Genomic DNA, 18,115 nt, shown 5'->3' on the forward strand with positions numbered 1-18,115 from the left:
GTATAGGAACCCCACAAATGACCCCATTTTAGAAAGAAGACACACCAAGGTATTCCGTTAGGAGTATGGTGAGTTCATAGAAGATTTTATTTTTTGTCACAAGTTAGCGGAAATTGATTTTAATTGTTTTTTTTCACAAAGTGTCATTTTCCGCTAACTTGTGACAAAAAATAAAATCTATGAACTCACCATACTCCTAACGGAATACCTTTGGGTGTCTTCTTTCTAAAATGGGGTCATATGTGGGGTTCCTATACTGCCCTGGCATTTTAGGGGCCCTAAACCGTGAGGAGTAGTCTTGAAACCAAATGTCGCAAAATGATCTGTGAAATCCTAAAGGTACTCTTTGGACTTTGGGCCCCTTAGCGCAAAAAGTGCCACACATGTGGTACCGCCGTACTCAGGAGAAGTAGTATAATGTGTTTTGTGGTGTATTTTTACATATACCCATGCTGGGTGGGAGAAATCTCTCTGTAAATGACAATTTTTTGTTTTTGTTTTTTTACACACAATTGTCCATTTACAGAGAGATTTCTCCCACCCAGCATGGGTATGTGTAAAAATACACCCCAAAACACATTATACTACCTCTCCTGAGTACGGCGATACCACGTGTGACACTTTTTTGCAACCTAGGTGCGCTAAGGGGCCTAACGTCCTATTCACAGGTCATTTTTTTTTTTTGACAATAGTTTTTATTGAGATTTTAACCTTTTACATCTTAGACGGCATGAGAGTCTTAAACATCAACCGCTACTAGTGGCGGGACTGAATATCCAACTTATACACAGCATTACATCTGATATAGTAACAATTGCTTAACCATACCGACTTAGTCTGATTTAATTAAAAGTTCTAACGGTAAACCTATAAAGAGAAGAAGAAAAACAAAGTGTAGTCACTGTTGACGCAAAATTCCTTAAACTTTGGTAGAGGCAAGGTAGTCCCTTGCTGGCTAGGTACAAAATTAACAAACTTATCTCTGTTATGGATCTGTGGCGGTAGTAGTTTATTGGCAGGGCAGGGAACCAAATCACTATCCTGATTTAATCAGGTAGACTTGGATGTGCCCATCTGATCTGTTAGTCAAGTCTGGAGTTGGCGGAGGGGCGACTAAGAGGGTACGCCTGGGAGGGGGGGGGTTGACAGGGCCTACATTGCTCTAGAGCTGAGCTTATGTGGTCGTGGCGGGATCCTGGTTTCCTGTGGTATCGTATGTAAGAACCACTATGTGTGTGAATCTATTATTTGTTTCCAGTCGAAGGTCCAGTCATATTGCCAGACATTTTGGTCATTCCTTTTTCTCCCTAGGTGTTCCAGCTTTAGATTATAGTCTACTAGATTGGTCACTTGCTGCCAGGTGGGGATATGGGGTTGTTTCCAGTTGGTTACTAAAAGGTGTTTAGCTGCACATATGATATGCGTAATACCCAATCTTATATTTCGGTTGAACTGGTCTAGATTTATAAGGAAGATGGCAAGAGAGGGATTTGGGGGGATTTGTCTATTTGCTATTGTTGATATAATTTGGAAGATCTGCTTCCAGTAGGGTGTTAGTTTGGGGCAATCCCATATGATGTGTAGAAGTGTACCCGATTGAGGGCATCCTCTCCAGCATTTTGAGGAAGACTGAGGGGAAATTTTCGCCATGATATGGGGTGTAAGGTACCACCTGTATAAGATTTTTTTATAAGTCTCTAAATGGCTTGTGCATTTGGAAAGTTTTTTTATTTGGTATAGTGCTCTTATTAGATCTTCAGGGGGGATTTTTATTTGTAAGTCTTGTTCCCAGCTTTTTATACTATTTGTGAAGGGAAAGGAGTTCTTAGTGTTAATATATTTATACCAGAAGGAGATTCCTCCTTTAGGATTAGGTTTTGCTGTGGAGAGGAAGTTCCATATTTCTTGGGGAATAGTTAAAGTAGACGGGTTATGGGTTTTCAATAGATGTTCGATTTGGAGATACGTGTAGAGCTCGTCATCAGTAAGTTTATACTTCCATTTTAGAAAATCAAATGATTGTATTTGATTCCCTACTGTGATGTCTTCTAAATGAGATATACCGGATTTGATCCATGCCTTTAAGTTTAGGTTCGCTATGGTCATTGTGAGTGCTGTGATATGTAGTTTGGTCTTAGTGGTACTTTGGGGCCCTATGGGCGAATTTCTTTTAACAAATTCCCAAGAGGATAATGTTTGTTTTATCGTGGGGTGTGGGCTTATACATAAGGGTAAATCTGCCCATGGAAGCTGGAGTAGATTTGCTATCTTGCATGTACTAAATGTTTGTTCTAGATTGACCCAGTACTTCTCGGGTGTGTTGTGCCACCAGTATTGTGACATTTCTAGTATTGCTGCATGGTAGTAATGCAATGGATTGGGGAGACCAAATCCTCCTTCCGAGGTGTTAGCTGTTAGGATGCGAAAGGAGAATCTATGTTTTTTCCCTTTCCATAGGAAGTGGTTGACTAATGTGTTTAGATTTTTGAAAAAGTGGGGAGGAATGGTAATAGGGAGTGTCCTAAAATAATATAGAATTTTTGGGAAGACTGCCATTTTATATGCCGAAATTTTTCCTGATATAGAAAGGTCTAATGGGGATAGGCGGTTTAGTTCTGTTTTGATTTCCTTTAGGAGGTTGGGGAAGTTGACTTCATATAGGTCTTTAGGAGATGCTGGTATTTGAATTCCTAGGTATGGGATGGTACTTTTGGCCCATGGGTAGGGAAATTTCTGTGAGATTTTGTTTTTCAGGGATTTAGATACGTTAATACCCAGGAGTGATGATTTAGTATCATTTATTTTGTATAACGAGACCTTTGAGAATTCTGAGATTGTATCCGTAATGTGTTGTAAAGAGGTGAGGGGGTTGCTGACTGATATTAAAACATCATCAGCGAAAAGGCTAATTTTTGGAGCTACTGGGCCTATTTGCACTCCTTCAATTTTGGGGTTTGATCGAATGGCTTCTGCAAAGGTTTCCATAATTAGGACAAATATTAAAGGGGATAGGGGGCACCCCTGTCTTGTACCATTTGTTATGGAGAATTTTTTGGAAAGAAATCCTGACACATTTACTGATGCTGATGGGGTTGCATAGAGGGCCATAACCGCTTGATGAAAGGGTCCCTGTATCCCAAATTTTTTTAGTACTTCACTCAGGAAACCCCAATGGACTCTATCAAAGGCCTTCTCCGCATCTAAAGCCAGAAGCAGAGAAGGCCTTCCAGTAGAGCCCAATGAGTGAAGTATGCTTATTATTCTTCTGGTTCCATCTGCTGCTTGGCGGCCCCCGGTGAACCCCACCTGGTCTAGTGCTATGACTTTCGGTAGGATGTTAAACAGTCTATTGGCTAAAATTTTTGAGTACAGCTTAAGATCACAGTTCAGCAATGAAATGGGGCGGAAGCTGGAGGGGCTAGTCTGGTCCTTTCCTGGTTTTGGAATTACTGTTATGATCGCAGTCGTGCATTCCTTGGGGATTTGGCCTGACCTAATAAAGAGATTGAATAGTGAGTGTAATCTAGGGGCTAATATTGGTGCAAATGTCTTGTAATATTCATTTGATAGACCATCAGGTCCTGGAGCTTTGCTGGGTTTGGATTTCAGGATTGTGTTCAGAACCTCTGATACTGAGATTTCTGCATTGAGGGTGGTTCTATGTTCTTTCGAGATGGCGGGTAGGTTAATTTTGGATAGAAATCTATCAATAAGGGGTCCTGTGGGTTGGTGAGTTGATTTTTCATCATTTAAATTGTATAGTGCTGAGTAGTAGTCACTGAATGCATCTGCTATGTGTTGGGGGTTTGATAATGTAGCTTTTGAGAATGGATGCACTAGCTTGAGTATTTTTGTTTTCGCCTGTCTATTCTGGATTATTTTAGCCAAGAGAGGGCTTGCCTTGTTGCTTTGATGGTAATGTTTTAATTTAAGTTTGGCCAATCGGAAGTCATATTCCACCGTCAATGCTTCTTTTAGTTTCTGTCTAAGTGTAAATAAAGCTTGTGTGTCAGAGTGTCTAGGACCTCTTTGGTGGATTTGTTCTAGTTTTTGGATGGAAGATAATAGATTATTTATTTCATTCTGTTTGGCTTTGTTTGTTTGAGCGGCCAATTTAATTAAGATGCCCCTTATGACTGCTTTATGAGCTAACCAGGTGATAGCCTCTCCAACTCCCCCCCCTGCATTTAGGGAGAAATACTCTGTTATCTGTTTAGCAATATATTCCTTGTTTTCCTCGGAAAGTAGGAGCGACGTGTTTAATCTCCATGGGGGTCTTGAGTTTCTGGTGATAGAGAGGTCCATGGTAATACAGACTGGGGCATGATCTGACCAAGTAATATTGTGTATTTTGGCTTCAGATATTTTTTGTAGCATGTGTCTATCAGTTAGAAAAAAGTCTATCCTGGAGTAGGAATGATGTACATGAGAGAAGTGTGTAAAGTCCTTTTCATTTCCATGTAAGGCTCTCCAGGGGTCGTACAGATCTAGCTTTGCAAACAGGGAAGCGAGTGTAGATGAATGTTTACTTTTAGGGTTGGAAGAGTCTATCTTCTGGTCATAGATGGAATTGAAGTCTCCTCCTATTATTAGACCTGGGGGATTAGTGCTTGTCACTTTCGTTAATATTTTCCTGAGAAATTTGATCTGTCCTTGATTTGGAGCGTATAGGTTCAACAGAGTGTAGGGGATGTTGTTGATTGTGCATTGAATTAGGATGAATCTGCCGTGTTGATCTTTTTCCGTGTGGGATATTTGGACATCTAGATCTTTGTGAAAGGCAGTCATTACTCCACACTTTTTTTTCTCGTTATTGCTGCACACTATTAGTGGGTAGTTAGGATTCTTACAGGTTGGAGCCTTGCCTTCTTGGAAATGAGTCTCCTGGATGAATATTATATCCGAGCGCAGTCGGAGAGCTTCTCTCCATAGGGAATATCTTTTGACTGGAATGTTAAGTCCTTTTGTGTTAAAGGTAGTGCATATTAGCATTTAATCAGGGTGGATGATAGAGTTTGAAGGATCTTACCATTAATACCCGGGCCCAGGTTACATGCTGAGTTGTTTCTTTGGTGCAATGTGGGAAGGGACACGGGGGGGGGGGGAGGGAACAGATCAGAAACTTTCCAAAATGAAGCCATAACAGTAGTGAACAACAGACTAACATAAAACAAAGTTATGTACATTTTCTTGGGTAGCTCAGGGCTACTTTGAAATACTCCCATTGGGGGGGAAGAATTGAGCTTCCTCTCCTTTCAGGAGGGAATTTCTCATTTTCAGGTACGGATAATCTAGAGAAGTATCCGGGTTTCCCTTCAAGGTACAGATTGCCAATCTTGTCTGATTTTAGCCGTTGAAGAGGGTTTTTTTGGATTAGGTGCAATATCCGCTATTTTCATTTTCCATGAGGACAGCAGTTTAGAGCCTTCTGAAACATTTGATATGGTGAATAGAGTGCCAGCTTTTTGAATCAGGATCTTGGTGGGGAAACCCCAACGGTAGGGTATGTTATTATCCCTCAGCGCCTTGGTGATTGGTATCAGTGATTTTCTCTTGTTCAGTGTCGCCTGAGAGAGGTCTGAGTATAGGGTTATGTTTTTAAACGGTTCTGGAAGGGACCCTTGTTGTCTGGTATAATGGAGGATGGACTCCTTGGTAGGATAAAAGAGAAATTTACAGATTACATCTCTAGGGATGTTGTCTGGGAGGAAGGAGGGCTTGGGTAGTCTGTGAATTCGCTCTATCGCTAGGTCTAATTCTGTTAACTGTGGCAGCGCAGTGTGTATGAGCTTTTGCACATACTGCTTTAGTTGGGGCTGCTGTACAGATTCCTCGATTCCTCTGAATTTAAGGTTTGACCTGCGGTTTCTGTCCTCTAGATCTGCTGCCTTCATTTTTAACCAGCTGATGTCATTCTGTGTCTCATCAATACAGTCTACTGTCTTGTTATGTTCAGCTATGAGTAAGGCTACGCTGTTTTCCGTAGTAGACACTCTGTCTCCTAGGATATTAATAGACTGCTGCAGGTGGCCTGTGATCGCTGCAAAATCAGCAGAAAGTGACAGCTTGAGTGTCATTATTAGGTCTTTCATATAAGCTTGAGTCGGCCCTTGGTCAGTAGCTGGGAAGGCTTCCAGCGTACTTTCTTGTGGGGGAGTTGTGTGGGTAGAGATGGCTGCGGGCGGTGGTAGGGTGTTGCTGACTTCTAGGCCTACCTGCTCTTCCTGTGGTGAGAGCTTCTGCCTCGACTTGACCGGGCTGAGGGACTCGGGTGAGACTGATTCGGGAGAGGAGTCTCCTGCGGTGGCAGAGCTGGACGTGTTCGGATCCGACTGGGAGGCGGGTGGTCCTCTCGGGTGTAGTCCCTGCTGGGCTGTGTGCGACTTTGCAGTGGAGCCGGCGCCATCTTTGCTGACTGATCTGGCCTGTGCTCCGGCAAACATCTCCGGAATTCTTTGCAGTTTTGTGCTGTTTTTCTTTCTTTTGTTAGTGGCCTCCATCTCCATCTGTTCCTCCATCATTTAGGTAAGATTACCTCAGATTGGTATGCTTTGGCTGTCGCTGTTAATGAGGGAAGCTCGGAGCTCCGAGCTTAGGCGTCCAGCTTGATCGCGCGGCGGACACGCCCCCCCATTCACAGGTCATTTTGAGGCATTTGTTTTCTAGACTACTCCTCACGGTTTAGGGCCCCTAAAATGCCAGGGCAGTATAGGAACCCCACAAGTGACCCCAATTTAGAAAGAAGACACCTCAAGGTATTCTGTTAGGTGTATGGTAAGTTCATAGAAGATTTTATTTTTTGTCACAAGTTAGTGAAAAATTACACTTTGTGAAAAAAACAATAGAAATCAATTTCCGCTAACTTTTGACAAAAAATAAAATCTTTTATGAACTCGTCATACACCTAACAGAATACCTTGAGGTGTCTTTTTTTCTAAAATGGAGTCACTTGTGAGATTCCTATACTGCCCTGGCATTTTACGGGCCCAAAACCGTGAGTAGTCTGGAAACCAAATGTCTCAAAATGACTGTTCAGGGGTATAAGCATCTGCAAATTTTGATGACAGGTGGTCTATGAGGGGGCGAATTTTGTGGAACCGGTCATAAGCAGGGTGGCTTCTTAGATGACAGGTTGTATTGGGCCTGATCTGATGGATAGGAGTGCTAGGGGGGTGACAGGAGGTGATTGATTGGTGTCTCAGGGGGTGGTCTGAGGGGGATCTGAGGGTTTGGCCGAGTGATCAGGAGCCCACACGGGGAAAATTAGGGCCTGGTCTGATGGGTAGGTGTGCTACTGGGTGACAGGTGGTGACAGGAGGTGATTGTTGGGTGTCTCAAGGTGTGATTAGAGGGGGGAATAGATGCAAGCAATGCACTGGCGAGGTGATCAGGGCTGGGGTCTGAGGGCATTCTGAGGGTGTGGGCGGGTGATTGTATGCCCTAGGGGCAGATAGGGGTCTAATCTGATAGGTAGCAGTGACAGGTGGTGACAGGGGGTGATTGATGGGTAATTAGTGGGTGTTTAGAGGAGAGAACAGATGTAAACAATGCACTTGGGAGGTGATCTGAGGGCAGGTCTGCGGGCAATCTGACAATCTGATGGTGTGGGAGGGTGATCAGATGCCCGTAAGAGGCAGGTTAGGGTCTGATCTGATAAGTGGCAGTGACAGGTGGTGAATGATGGGTGAATGACAGGTGATTGACAGGTGATTACAGGGGAGAATAGATGTATACAGTACACAGGGGGGGTAGGTCGGGGGGGGGGGGGGGGGGTCTAAGGTCGTTCTTAGGGTGTGGGCAGGTGATTAGGTGCCCTAGGGGCAGATAGGGGTCTGATATGATGGGTAGCAGTGACAGGTGGTGACAGGAGGGGATTGATGGGTAATTAGTGGGTGTTTAGAGGAGAGAACAGATGTAAACAATGCACTTGGGAGGTGATCTGACGGCGGGTCTGCACGGGATCAGATGGTGTGGGTGAGTGATCAGATTGCCCGCAAGGGGCAGGTTAGGGGCTGATTGATGGGTGGCATCGACAGGGGGTGATTGATGGGTAATTGACAAGTGATCAGTGGGTTATTATAGGGGGGATAGATGCATACAGTACACAGAGGGGGGGTCTGTGGAGAATCTGAGGGGTGGGGGGGGGTGATCAGGAGCCCCCAGGGGGCAGTTTAGGGCATAAAAAAAATAGCGTTGACAGATAGTGACAGGGAGTGATTGATGGGTGATTGGGTGCAAACAGTGGTCTGGGGGGTGAGCAGGGGGGGGGGGGGGGGTCTGAGGGGTGCTGTGGGCGATCAGGGGGCAGATCAGTGTGTTTGGGTGCAGACTAGGGTGGCTGCAGCCTGCCCTGGTGGTCCCTCGGACACTGGGACCACCAGGGCAGGAGGCACCCTGTATAATATGCTTTGTATACAATACAAAGCATATTATACACTTTGTATGCGGCGATCTGGATGCTAGTAACCCGCCGGCGCTTCCGAACGGCCGGCGTGTTACTGCACAAGGGAGGCGGAGCCTGTCGCCGGCGCCTGATCGCGTCACGTGATCGGCGCATAACCACGCCTGCCGCCGCCACCGCCGATGGGCGTATTGCGGTCGTTTAGGCCCAGTACTTGCTGCCGCCCATCGGCTGTGGGCGGTCGGCAAGTGGTTAAAGTCTCTCCACACGACTTTAGTATTCCTCTGTGCGACCACCCCTCGGGATGATTTGTGCATAAAGAAAAACAGAAAAAACACATAGTGTAACACCATCAAGTTAAGTAAAGCCTTTCACTCCCACTTCCCCTTTAAGATGGTATAACCCACTCCAAGGCGAAATGAAAGGGGTTACTGCAGCCGAGGGAATATACTTGACTGATTGGATATATTAAAACAGGCCCGTATTGCTGTTTGTGATTGAGCAACAATACCATCTGGTGAGCGCATTTCATTTCGCCTTGGAGTGGGTTATACCATCTTAAAGGGGAAGTGGGAGTGAAAGGCTTTACTTAACTTGATGGTGTTACACTATATGTGTTTTTTTCTGTTTTTCTTTATGCACAAATCATCCCGAGGGGTGGTCGCACAGAGGAGTACTGAAGTCGTGTGGAGAGACTTTAAGATATAAAGCGTGTGACACGAGACCCAGGGACACAGTATGAGCGCTGGCACCTCTGGACTGATCATTTTTAATTGATAATCTATTAAAAGTAAAATTTTTGTATCTATAGGGCTTGTCCTTGGCATAGTGTGATTGTCTAGTATTCCTCTTGATACATTTTTTTGTTGTTGTCGTATTTAAATCTTTCCCGGTGTGCATTCCTGCTTGATTTACTCCTAATGCAAATTGTCTCTAAAAAAAAAAAAAAAAAGTACTTCCAGTGAAATAGACAGAGCCTGTAATGACAGACTCTGTCTGCATGATGACTAGGAAGGGGGGGGGGAGGGGAGGGGGGTTTCATATACATTTCCTGTCCTAAAGCCTTCGGGCAGAGAGAGAGAAAGACGCTCCGCCCCCCTCCTTGGCAGAGCGGCGACAGCCATGTTTCCAAAGATTGCCCTTTTTGAAATCCACGCCTGTGTGCCCGTGGCCTGCCACCAGCTCAGCAGCCATTAATCAGGACGTGGCAGCTGCGTCCTAATTGGTGGCTGCCGAGCTGGGGGTGTGCTCGGCCACGCAGGTGAGCATGCACAGAGCCCTGGCGGCATTTTGGAAAAAAAATTGCTCTGGCTCATTCTGATAGGGAAGCAGAGCAAACACCTGCCTGGATGGATGGCATCAGGACGGTTGAGTATTTTGCCATCTCTGTCTCCAATCTATCATGCAGACACAGCCTGGCATTCCAGGGTCTGTCTTATTTTCACTTTAGGTACTCTTCAATAAAAAAAACCTGGTAAAAGAAAGAATAGCCTGTGCAGCAATCCTCTGCTGAAATACATATGTCACAAATGGATAGTTAGTGAACATTTATAATTTGTGGACAAAAAAACAGTTCTTTCTAGGACCACTTTAGAAAATGTGATAAATGAATGGATAAGCCCACTTTTAAAACAAAGTGTCCATATCAACAGGCCTCCAGAGTGCTGCAGAGATGTTAATGGAACTATTTGCCTGGGAAGCACAACTTGGTAGGAATCCAAGCTGAAGCCTGCCACTGTCTCCTGCTGCTCATCATACATAAACATCTACAGCAATTGCTCCATTCCCACAGTGATGCTGAATAGAAGATGCGTAAGTGGGGGTGGTAACCATTCTAGTAACTACTGTTAGTGCAAATAAAAGGATTATCGCAGAGAGTACTCAGCCTTTCATTTGATCATAAAACTGTCAAATAATTAATTTAAATGTGCTATAAGGAATTCACGAAAGTAAAATGTAGATGTTTAAATTTGACAATATGAGTAGAATGGACAGATGAGTAGATCATTTATTAGCAGCACTGAGCCCAGGCAGCAAATTAGGCTCAGAGCAGATGTCGGCAAAAGAAATATTATTAGCAGGAGATATAGACATTGCAGGCAGTTAAAGTGCACTATTACCTAAATTCCAAATGCTCATGTATAGAATGCTGGAAATAAAGGAAAGAGGCTCCAGGAGAACAAAAAGGATGCTTTTAAAGTGGGGCTATTGTAAAATTTTCCCTCTGCTCTAAAAAACAAACTATTTGAGTCAGTTTGTCTGCATCCAGAATCCGCGTGTAATGGAAACAGGAAGAAAGAAAGAAAGAAAGAAAGAAAGAAAGAAAGAAAGGTGTAAAAGAATTAGAGAAATAGAGAAATAATAACAGAAGAGAGAGAAAGAGGAAAAGAAAGGAAGGAAAAAGACAGTGAAAAATAAAGGGTGAAAGACAAAACAAGGAGGTGGCCAAAACAAGGTGTTGCCAGAAGCTTATACAGTGAATTTGGGTATCCTATGAGCTCCCGCTCCGAGATCCAGCATTAAAAAGTTTAAAGGACAACTGAAGCGAAAGAGACATGAAGGCTGTCAAATGTATTTCCTTTTAAGCAATGGCAGTTGCCTCGCTATCCTGATGATTCTCTGCCTCTAATGCATTTAGCCATAGACCCTGAACAAGAATGCAGCAGAGCATGCTTGCTTCTGGTGTAATTCAGACACTGTTACAGCTAAATAGATCAGCAGGGTTGCCAAGCAACAAGTATTGTTTAAAAGGAAATAAATATGGCAGCCTCCATATTCTTCTCACTTCAGTTGTCCTTTAAAGTCTATCTATCTTGCTTTCCTACACACCTTTGAGTAACAGATATTCCTCTCACTAACCCCGGCTGGTGACTGGCTGAGGATGGCATGGAGAAACTCTGAGGCTGTGGCCAAATTGTAGAAGTTTGTATGAGCAGCCAAGACGGCACCAAAATGTCCGATGCAGATTACTAATGTTCACTGTGAAAGATAGGGGACTGAAAGAGAACCCGAGGCGGAGTTCTTACAATGCAATCCACGTAGAGCAGGGGTGTCAAACTCAAATACAAAAAGGGCCAAAACTGAACGCTGGGACCAAGTCGGGGGCCAACCTCAATGTCTACTTGCTTATAAAGTTCCCTGGTGTCTACTTGCCCGCCCTCCAGCTCTTATACAGTTCCCTGGTGTCTAGTGGTCCTCCACCCTCCCCTACAGTTCCCTGGTATCTAGAGCACCCCCCCCCCCCATACAGTTCCCTAGTGTTTATTGCTTTCCCCCTACCTCCCCCATATTGCTTCCCTGGTGATCTAGGGCTTCACCTCCAATATAGCTTCCCTGGTGGTCTAGAGTGGGCTAAACATAATGCAAAGTAGGGAAACCCCTTCAGGGCCAAATTTGATGGCTCTGAGGGCCAGATTTGGCCCACGGCCCGGAGTTTGACATGTATGACGTAGAGGCTGGGTCTGCTTATACTGCCCAGCCTCTGTTGCTATTTCAATCCCCAAGTTCCCGATGCGCTCTGCAATCCCCCATAAATTACAGCCGTGCTGTGCGGGCTGTGTTTACATCTGTACTGTCACTCTGCATGCTCCCCCTGCCTCCTGCATAGATCCAGTCCCGCCCGCGTCCCTTCCCTCCAATCAGTGGGGAGGGAAGGGACGCGGGCGGGGACCGGAGCTATGCAGGAAGCGGGGGGAGCGGCAGACTGACAGTACAGAGAACAGTAAACACAGTGTGTCAACAGCGCGGCTGTGATTTATGGGGGATAGCAGAGCACAGGGGGGGGGGGGCTTAGGGAAGATTGAAATAACAACAGAGGCTGGGCAGTATAGGCAGACCCAGCCTCTGTATGTGGATTGGTTCTCTTGAAGGCAATGGGCTGTGCTATACTATTGTATTTAAAGCACACCATACACTGGTCGATTTTAGTCATCGATCGACAGCTGATTCAACCGTTTTGATTGAATCGGCTAGAAATCGTTGCAGCAGAAAGCATGATCGATCAGCAGATCGATTGATTTCCGCGATTTCGGTCTGGACGGAAAATCTGGGTCGATCGACTGCTGGCAGCCTTTCGATGGCCCATAGGGTTGCACTGGATCGAATGGTGCAACACTGCATTTCGATCAAATTTCAATCGATTTCATTCTGAAATCTATTAAATTTTATTCCTACTGTGTGGCACACATCAGATACATTCCTGCCAGATTCGACCTGATAGGCATCTGACAGAAATCTAGCTGATTGTCGAATCTGCTGCAAATCTATAAGTGTATGGCCACCTTAAAGGGGAACTGAAGAGAGAGGTATATGGAGGCTGTCATGTTTATTTCCTTTTAATCCCTATTCCTTTTAATACCAGTTGCCCGGCAGCCCCGCTGGTCTATTTCTCTGCAGTAGTATCTGATTAAAACCAGAAACAAGCATGCAGCTAGTCTTGTCAGATCAGACTTATAAGTCTGAACCACTGAAACACCTGATCTGCTGCATGCTTGTTCAGGGGCTATGGCTAATAGTATTAGAGGCAGAGGATCAGCAGGGCTGCCAGGCAACTGGTATTGTCTAAAAGGAAATAAACATGACAGCCTCCATATACCTCTCTCTTCAGTTCCCCTTTAACTCTCAAGCATTGTTTTCATTGTGTACAATTGTGCACTGCAAGATGACCAAGTCCCTCAAGATAAATAGCTGGAATGTCAGGGGGTTGAACGATAGAGTGAAGCGCTGTACAATACTTAAAAAAGAGGAACTGAAGTGACAATAACAAAGAAAAAAAGTGCTTAATTTTTACAATAATTATTTATAAACGATTAAGTCAGTGTTTGCCTATTGAAATATCTTTCCTCTCCTTGATCTAAAAATTTATCACATGGTGACATCTATAGGGCCCGTTTCCACTGTTGCGACGCGATTTCGCCGGCATCCCGACGCTTGTAAAAACGCATGCGGATGCGTTTCCTTATGCGTTTTTACCCACGATTTCGCGTGCGATTTCGCATGGCAGGGTGCCATGCGAAATTAACCATGACTCTGCCAGGGCAAAATAACATTGAAAAAGGTGCGAAATCGCACGCGAATCGCGGGTAAAAACGCATGTAAAAAACGCATGCGTTTTTCCTATTAAATACATTAGCGGCGATTCGCATGGATTCCCGACGCAGGCGAATTCTGTGGGTCCCGTCGTGCAGATTTGGCCCGCCGCCAAATCGCTCCCGCACGCCGCACATATGGAAACAGCCCCGGCCACTTCAATGCACCAAGCGAATCCGCATGTCGGCGCCGCATGCGGATTCGCTATGGTGGAAACGAGCCCTTACTGCTGGAGATGCTGATTTTTTTGGCAGTTGGAAACAGCTGTCATTTCCCACAATGCAACAAGGCTCTCACAGTGTGATGTCAGGACCTAGGTCCTGACATCCCACTGTGGGAGGGGTGTCACCACAATATCAGCCACACAGAGCCCCCTGATCTGTTTGAGAAAAGGTAAAGATTTGTCATGGGAAAGGGGATTTTGCAGTGTTATCCCCAGGCTCTTTTAGCCGGGTACTAATTTTGGTGAGTACCCGGCTCTCATTGGTTCGCCTCCTCATCCTCTTCCTATGCTGTAAGCAGAGATTCGCTAGCCCTGTATTCCTCATCGTGCTCTACCCGGTTAATTTTGGTGAGCACTCAGCTGTCATCAGCTCGCCTCTTCAGTCTCCTCCTATGCTGTAAGTAGAGTTGCCCTATTGTGCCCCAACTGGCTAATTTTTCATGCCACCCAGCTGGAAAAAAATTTCTGGGGAGAACACTATATTGGCTACTGATTGGGATGAAGTTCAATCATTGGTTACAGTTCGTCTTTAAAAGGTCACAAGCCCGATATAACTGCTTTGATGGAGACAAACCTAACGTGCAGCAAGATACTGTCATTGCGTAGAAACTGGATAGGATGGTCCTTTCATTCCTCCTACTCACAGTACTCCCATGGGGTGTCTCTCTTCATTATTAAATCAGTCAAATTCAATGCACTCCATGCAGTAACTGATGTACAGTAATGGGCAGATACATATTTGTTCACTGTGAGATTGCAGGAATCCTTGCATTTTATATTTCTTCCCCATATGACTCCAAGACGTTGAAGGAGGGTCTATGTCTCATCCTGAGGTTTCCTGGTGTGCGTCAATTTGGGTGGGTGATTTTTTTTTTTCATAATTACATTTTTATTTAAGCAATAACAAGAATAGAAAACATGTAAACTGTTAATACAGAAGAACAAGTCAGAAAATAATACCAAGCTGAACAGATCATGGTAGCATGAACCAAAAGCAAATGGTAAGTACTTTATAGAAGGTTCTTCATATACAATTTACAAGTAAAAAGTACAGTAGGCAGGGGCGTAGCAGTAGGGGTTGCAAAGGTAGCCACCGCATCGGGGCCCTTGGGCCAGAGGGGTCCCAAAGGGCCCTCTCTCAACTACAGTATCAGCTCTCTATTGGTCCTGTGTTCATAATTATAACTTCTATAGATACTTTGAATAGCGGTAATCATTAACAAACTGTTCTCCATCCCCTTCATGCACTTCAGACACTGTGCTTGTCATTGGCAGGTTTCGGTGCGCCGTATTAATTGCTATGTATAGAGTGCTTGGGGGCCCCATTGTAAAACTTGCATTGGGGTCCACAACTCCTTAGCTATGCCACTGACAGTAGGTATATGAACAGCATGAATAATATCAAGAATAATGGAGTGAAGGAGCATGTCAACCCACACTCTGTGTCGACAAGAGAAAGAGGACAACAAAATTAAAGGAAAAGAAAAGGAGGGGAAAAAAATAAGGTAAGTGGAGACTAAAGAGATCATGATGCCTCTTCAAAAAGGGACAGGATGTATCATGTATTCAGGATAGTATTGTAGTCCTTCAAGCATTGGAACACTGTCCAGACCAACCAAGTAATGGAGTATTGTTCGTTACGATCTTCAGAGAGAATAATTGTTTTCGATAGAGTCTACTCGTTTAATTCATGCCTTGGTCGATGGAGGTGTCATGATATCGCAGCTAGTCATGATGTTGGGATAATACAGAAGCCATATTTTCACATTTTCTGGCTGTGTCCCATGTGTATGTGTAATGATAGGTGTCAGCAACCAGAGAGAGAATCTGATTCTTGGCGATCTGCAGTATCCCCAAGAATACAGATATACCTGATTATTGGGGATCTGCAGAATCGCCAATAATCAAATATGTCTAACCTCTAGACACCTGAGTGTGTAAGTGTTTTGGTGCAACAGTAACCTTTGGACCACCGGGGTAGCAGGTGGTCCAATAAGTAGAGAAGACTCTACTGCAGTCAAGGACACCTGGAGAGGGAGTCCCTGACTAATAAGGAGCAGTGTCCCCTCTGTAGAGCAGGGGACCCCTGCAGAAAGGCTGGACACCCTGCGGGGGGTGACAGCCAGAAGGTCAGACAGGCAACAGAGAATCAGATATGCAAAGTACCAAATCAGAGATCAGAAGAATAGTCAGGAACGCTACAGGTCATAACAGATATCAGAACAAGGCCTAGTCTGAGGTGTGAGGTCCGTCATCTCAACACCCTGGAACTATGCTAGAGAATAACACAGATGATATACAGTATTCCTAGTCTGGGGTGTGAGGGCCGTGATCTCAACACCCTGGAACTATGCTAGAGAATAACACAGATGATATACAGTATTCCTAGTCTGGGGTGTGAGGGTCGTGATCTCAACACCCTGGAACTATGCTAGAGAATAACACAGATGATATACAGTATTCCTAGTCTGGGGTGTGAGGGCCGTGATCTCAACACCCTGGAACTATGCTAGAGAATAACACAGATGATATACAGTATTCCTAGTCTGGGGTGTGAGGGCCGTGATCTCAACACCCTGGAACTATGCTAGAGAATAACACAGATGATATACAGTATTCCTAGTCTGGGGTGTGAGGGCCGTGATCTCAGCACCCTGGAACTATGCTAGAGAATAACACAGATGATATACAGTATTCCTAGTTTGGGGTGTGAGGGCCGTGATCTCAACACCCTGTAACTATGCTAGAGAATAACACAGATGATATACAGTAACTGGCTAAGTGTGGATTCCCAGGTCCTCCTGGTTCCACCACACTGAAGGATCTGACTAAAGTATGAGTGTTAACACTTAGGCATTCGCAACGCCAGACAACCAGCAACTGAACAGCAAGAGATATATATAGTAAAGCACTCCACAGCGCCGCCCAGCTCCCATCAACCAATCACTGACTGAGCAGGGATCAGCTGACCGCCCTGATCAGCTGATCTTTCTCCTATTGGTATAAAGAGCTTGTCTTGCAGCGCGCGTGCGCGCGCGTAGCTCTCCATCTGTGTCCACTACTAGGTCCAGACAGCCCAGACACATGTTGCTGCGGGGAAACCGCCGCACTGGACGCGGAATCCGCCGCCTTACCGTCAGAACACGCGGCGGCCCCCACGCCATTCCTCCCATGTGCACCACCAGTTCCAGACAACCCAGACGCATGCTGACGCGGACAAACCGCCGCATCAGACGCGGAATCAGCCGCCTTACTGTCAGAACATGCGGCGGCTTTTCCGCTATTCATCACAGTATGTCAGCCAGTCTGATTTTGGGGGGAAGCTGTGATTGTCTGTATGACAGGATGAAGTACTTTGAGCATCTGTATTCAGTTCCTCTGGGAACACTGAATTCAGTTCCTGTTGGACACTGCTAATTGGATTGTCTGCATGGCCATGCAACAGTACATTAGCATTCAGTGTCCTCTGGACACTGGGGCCACCATCAAGGATACAGGTAATTAGGTAACGATCCCCTTTTGTCCGGCATATTGCAAAGGTGGTGCATTGCTTTGATCTTTGTATTCATGTAAACAGCTGCCTGTTGGCCAAAATACAATCGGACTAATTGAGTTTGCAAGGCTAACAGGAAACTCTGGAATTTACATATGACAAGCCTGCTCGTATGTTGAGAAGCAGGAAGACAAGACAAGACAAATAACATTTATATTGCGCTTTTCTCCTTGCGGACTCAAAGCGCCAGAGCAGAGCAGCAGCCACTAGGGCGCGCTCTATTGGCAGTAGCAGTGTAAGGGAGACTTGCCAAAGGTCTCCTACTGAATTAGTGCTGGCTTACTGAACAGGCAGAGCCGAGATTCGAACCCTGGTCTCCTGTGTCAGAGGCAGAGCCCTTAACCATTACACTATCAGCCAACTGCAAGCCTTACGCAAGAATCTTTTGATGTGTGTGTTAAAATATAATTTTACCTGTGGTCTGAATATTGGTCTGGAGGCGTTTGAGTGTTTGAAATATGCAAACTTCAAAAGCTAAAACAGGAACCCTTTGAAGTTCGCATATCACAGAAGGGATATGACAAGCGTTCTGTGCAAACAATTTGGGACTGAACCTTAAATGCCCCAGGCCCCAAATCTGGCTATAAAACCTCAGCTAGGATAGTCACAACTCGTAGTTCTCTGGGGCTAGCAACCATACGCTAGGACTAACCTGGTCGGACCAGAACTGCGTGCCCCTCGCAACAACGCCCAGATCTATATGCTGGTAACGTTTATTTCCCTTTTATTTCTGCAACCTGTCTTGTGTGTATTGTTGTAACTTTTACTTTGCAACTTTTACTTTGTTTTTGTAAATCTTTTGTATATATTATTTTCTGCATTGTTCCACTTTTTCTAGAATATTAAAACG

General features: G+C 45.0%; 1 protein-coding gene and 1 long non-coding RNA gene across 7 annotated transcripts in view; one reads left to right on the forward strand and one right to left on the reverse strand.

The window, feature by feature from the left end:
- Positions 1 to 10,259, forward strand: part of LOC137522567 (uncharacterized) — a 57,869-nt gene extending 47,610 nt beyond the window's left edge. Inside the window, exon 4 of the long non-coding RNA XR_011022336.1 lies at positions 10,054 to 10,259. This is a non-coding gene — a long non-coding RNA (uncharacterized lncRNA). The remainder of the gene's footprint in view (positions 1 to 10,053) is intronic.
- Positions 1 to 18,115, reverse strand: part of COL11A1 (collagen type XI alpha 1 chain) — a 782,075-nt gene that overhangs the window by 752,579 nt on the left and 11,381 nt on the right. The window lies entirely within an intron of this gene.

Source organism: Hyperolius riggenbachi, chromosome 6 (genome assembly GCF_040937935.1).
Source record: "Hyperolius riggenbachi isolate aHypRig1 chromosome 6, aHypRig1.pri, whole genome shotgun sequence".
Taxonomy (NCBI): Eukaryota; Metazoa; Chordata; class Amphibia; order Anura; family Hyperoliidae; genus Hyperolius; species Hyperolius riggenbachi.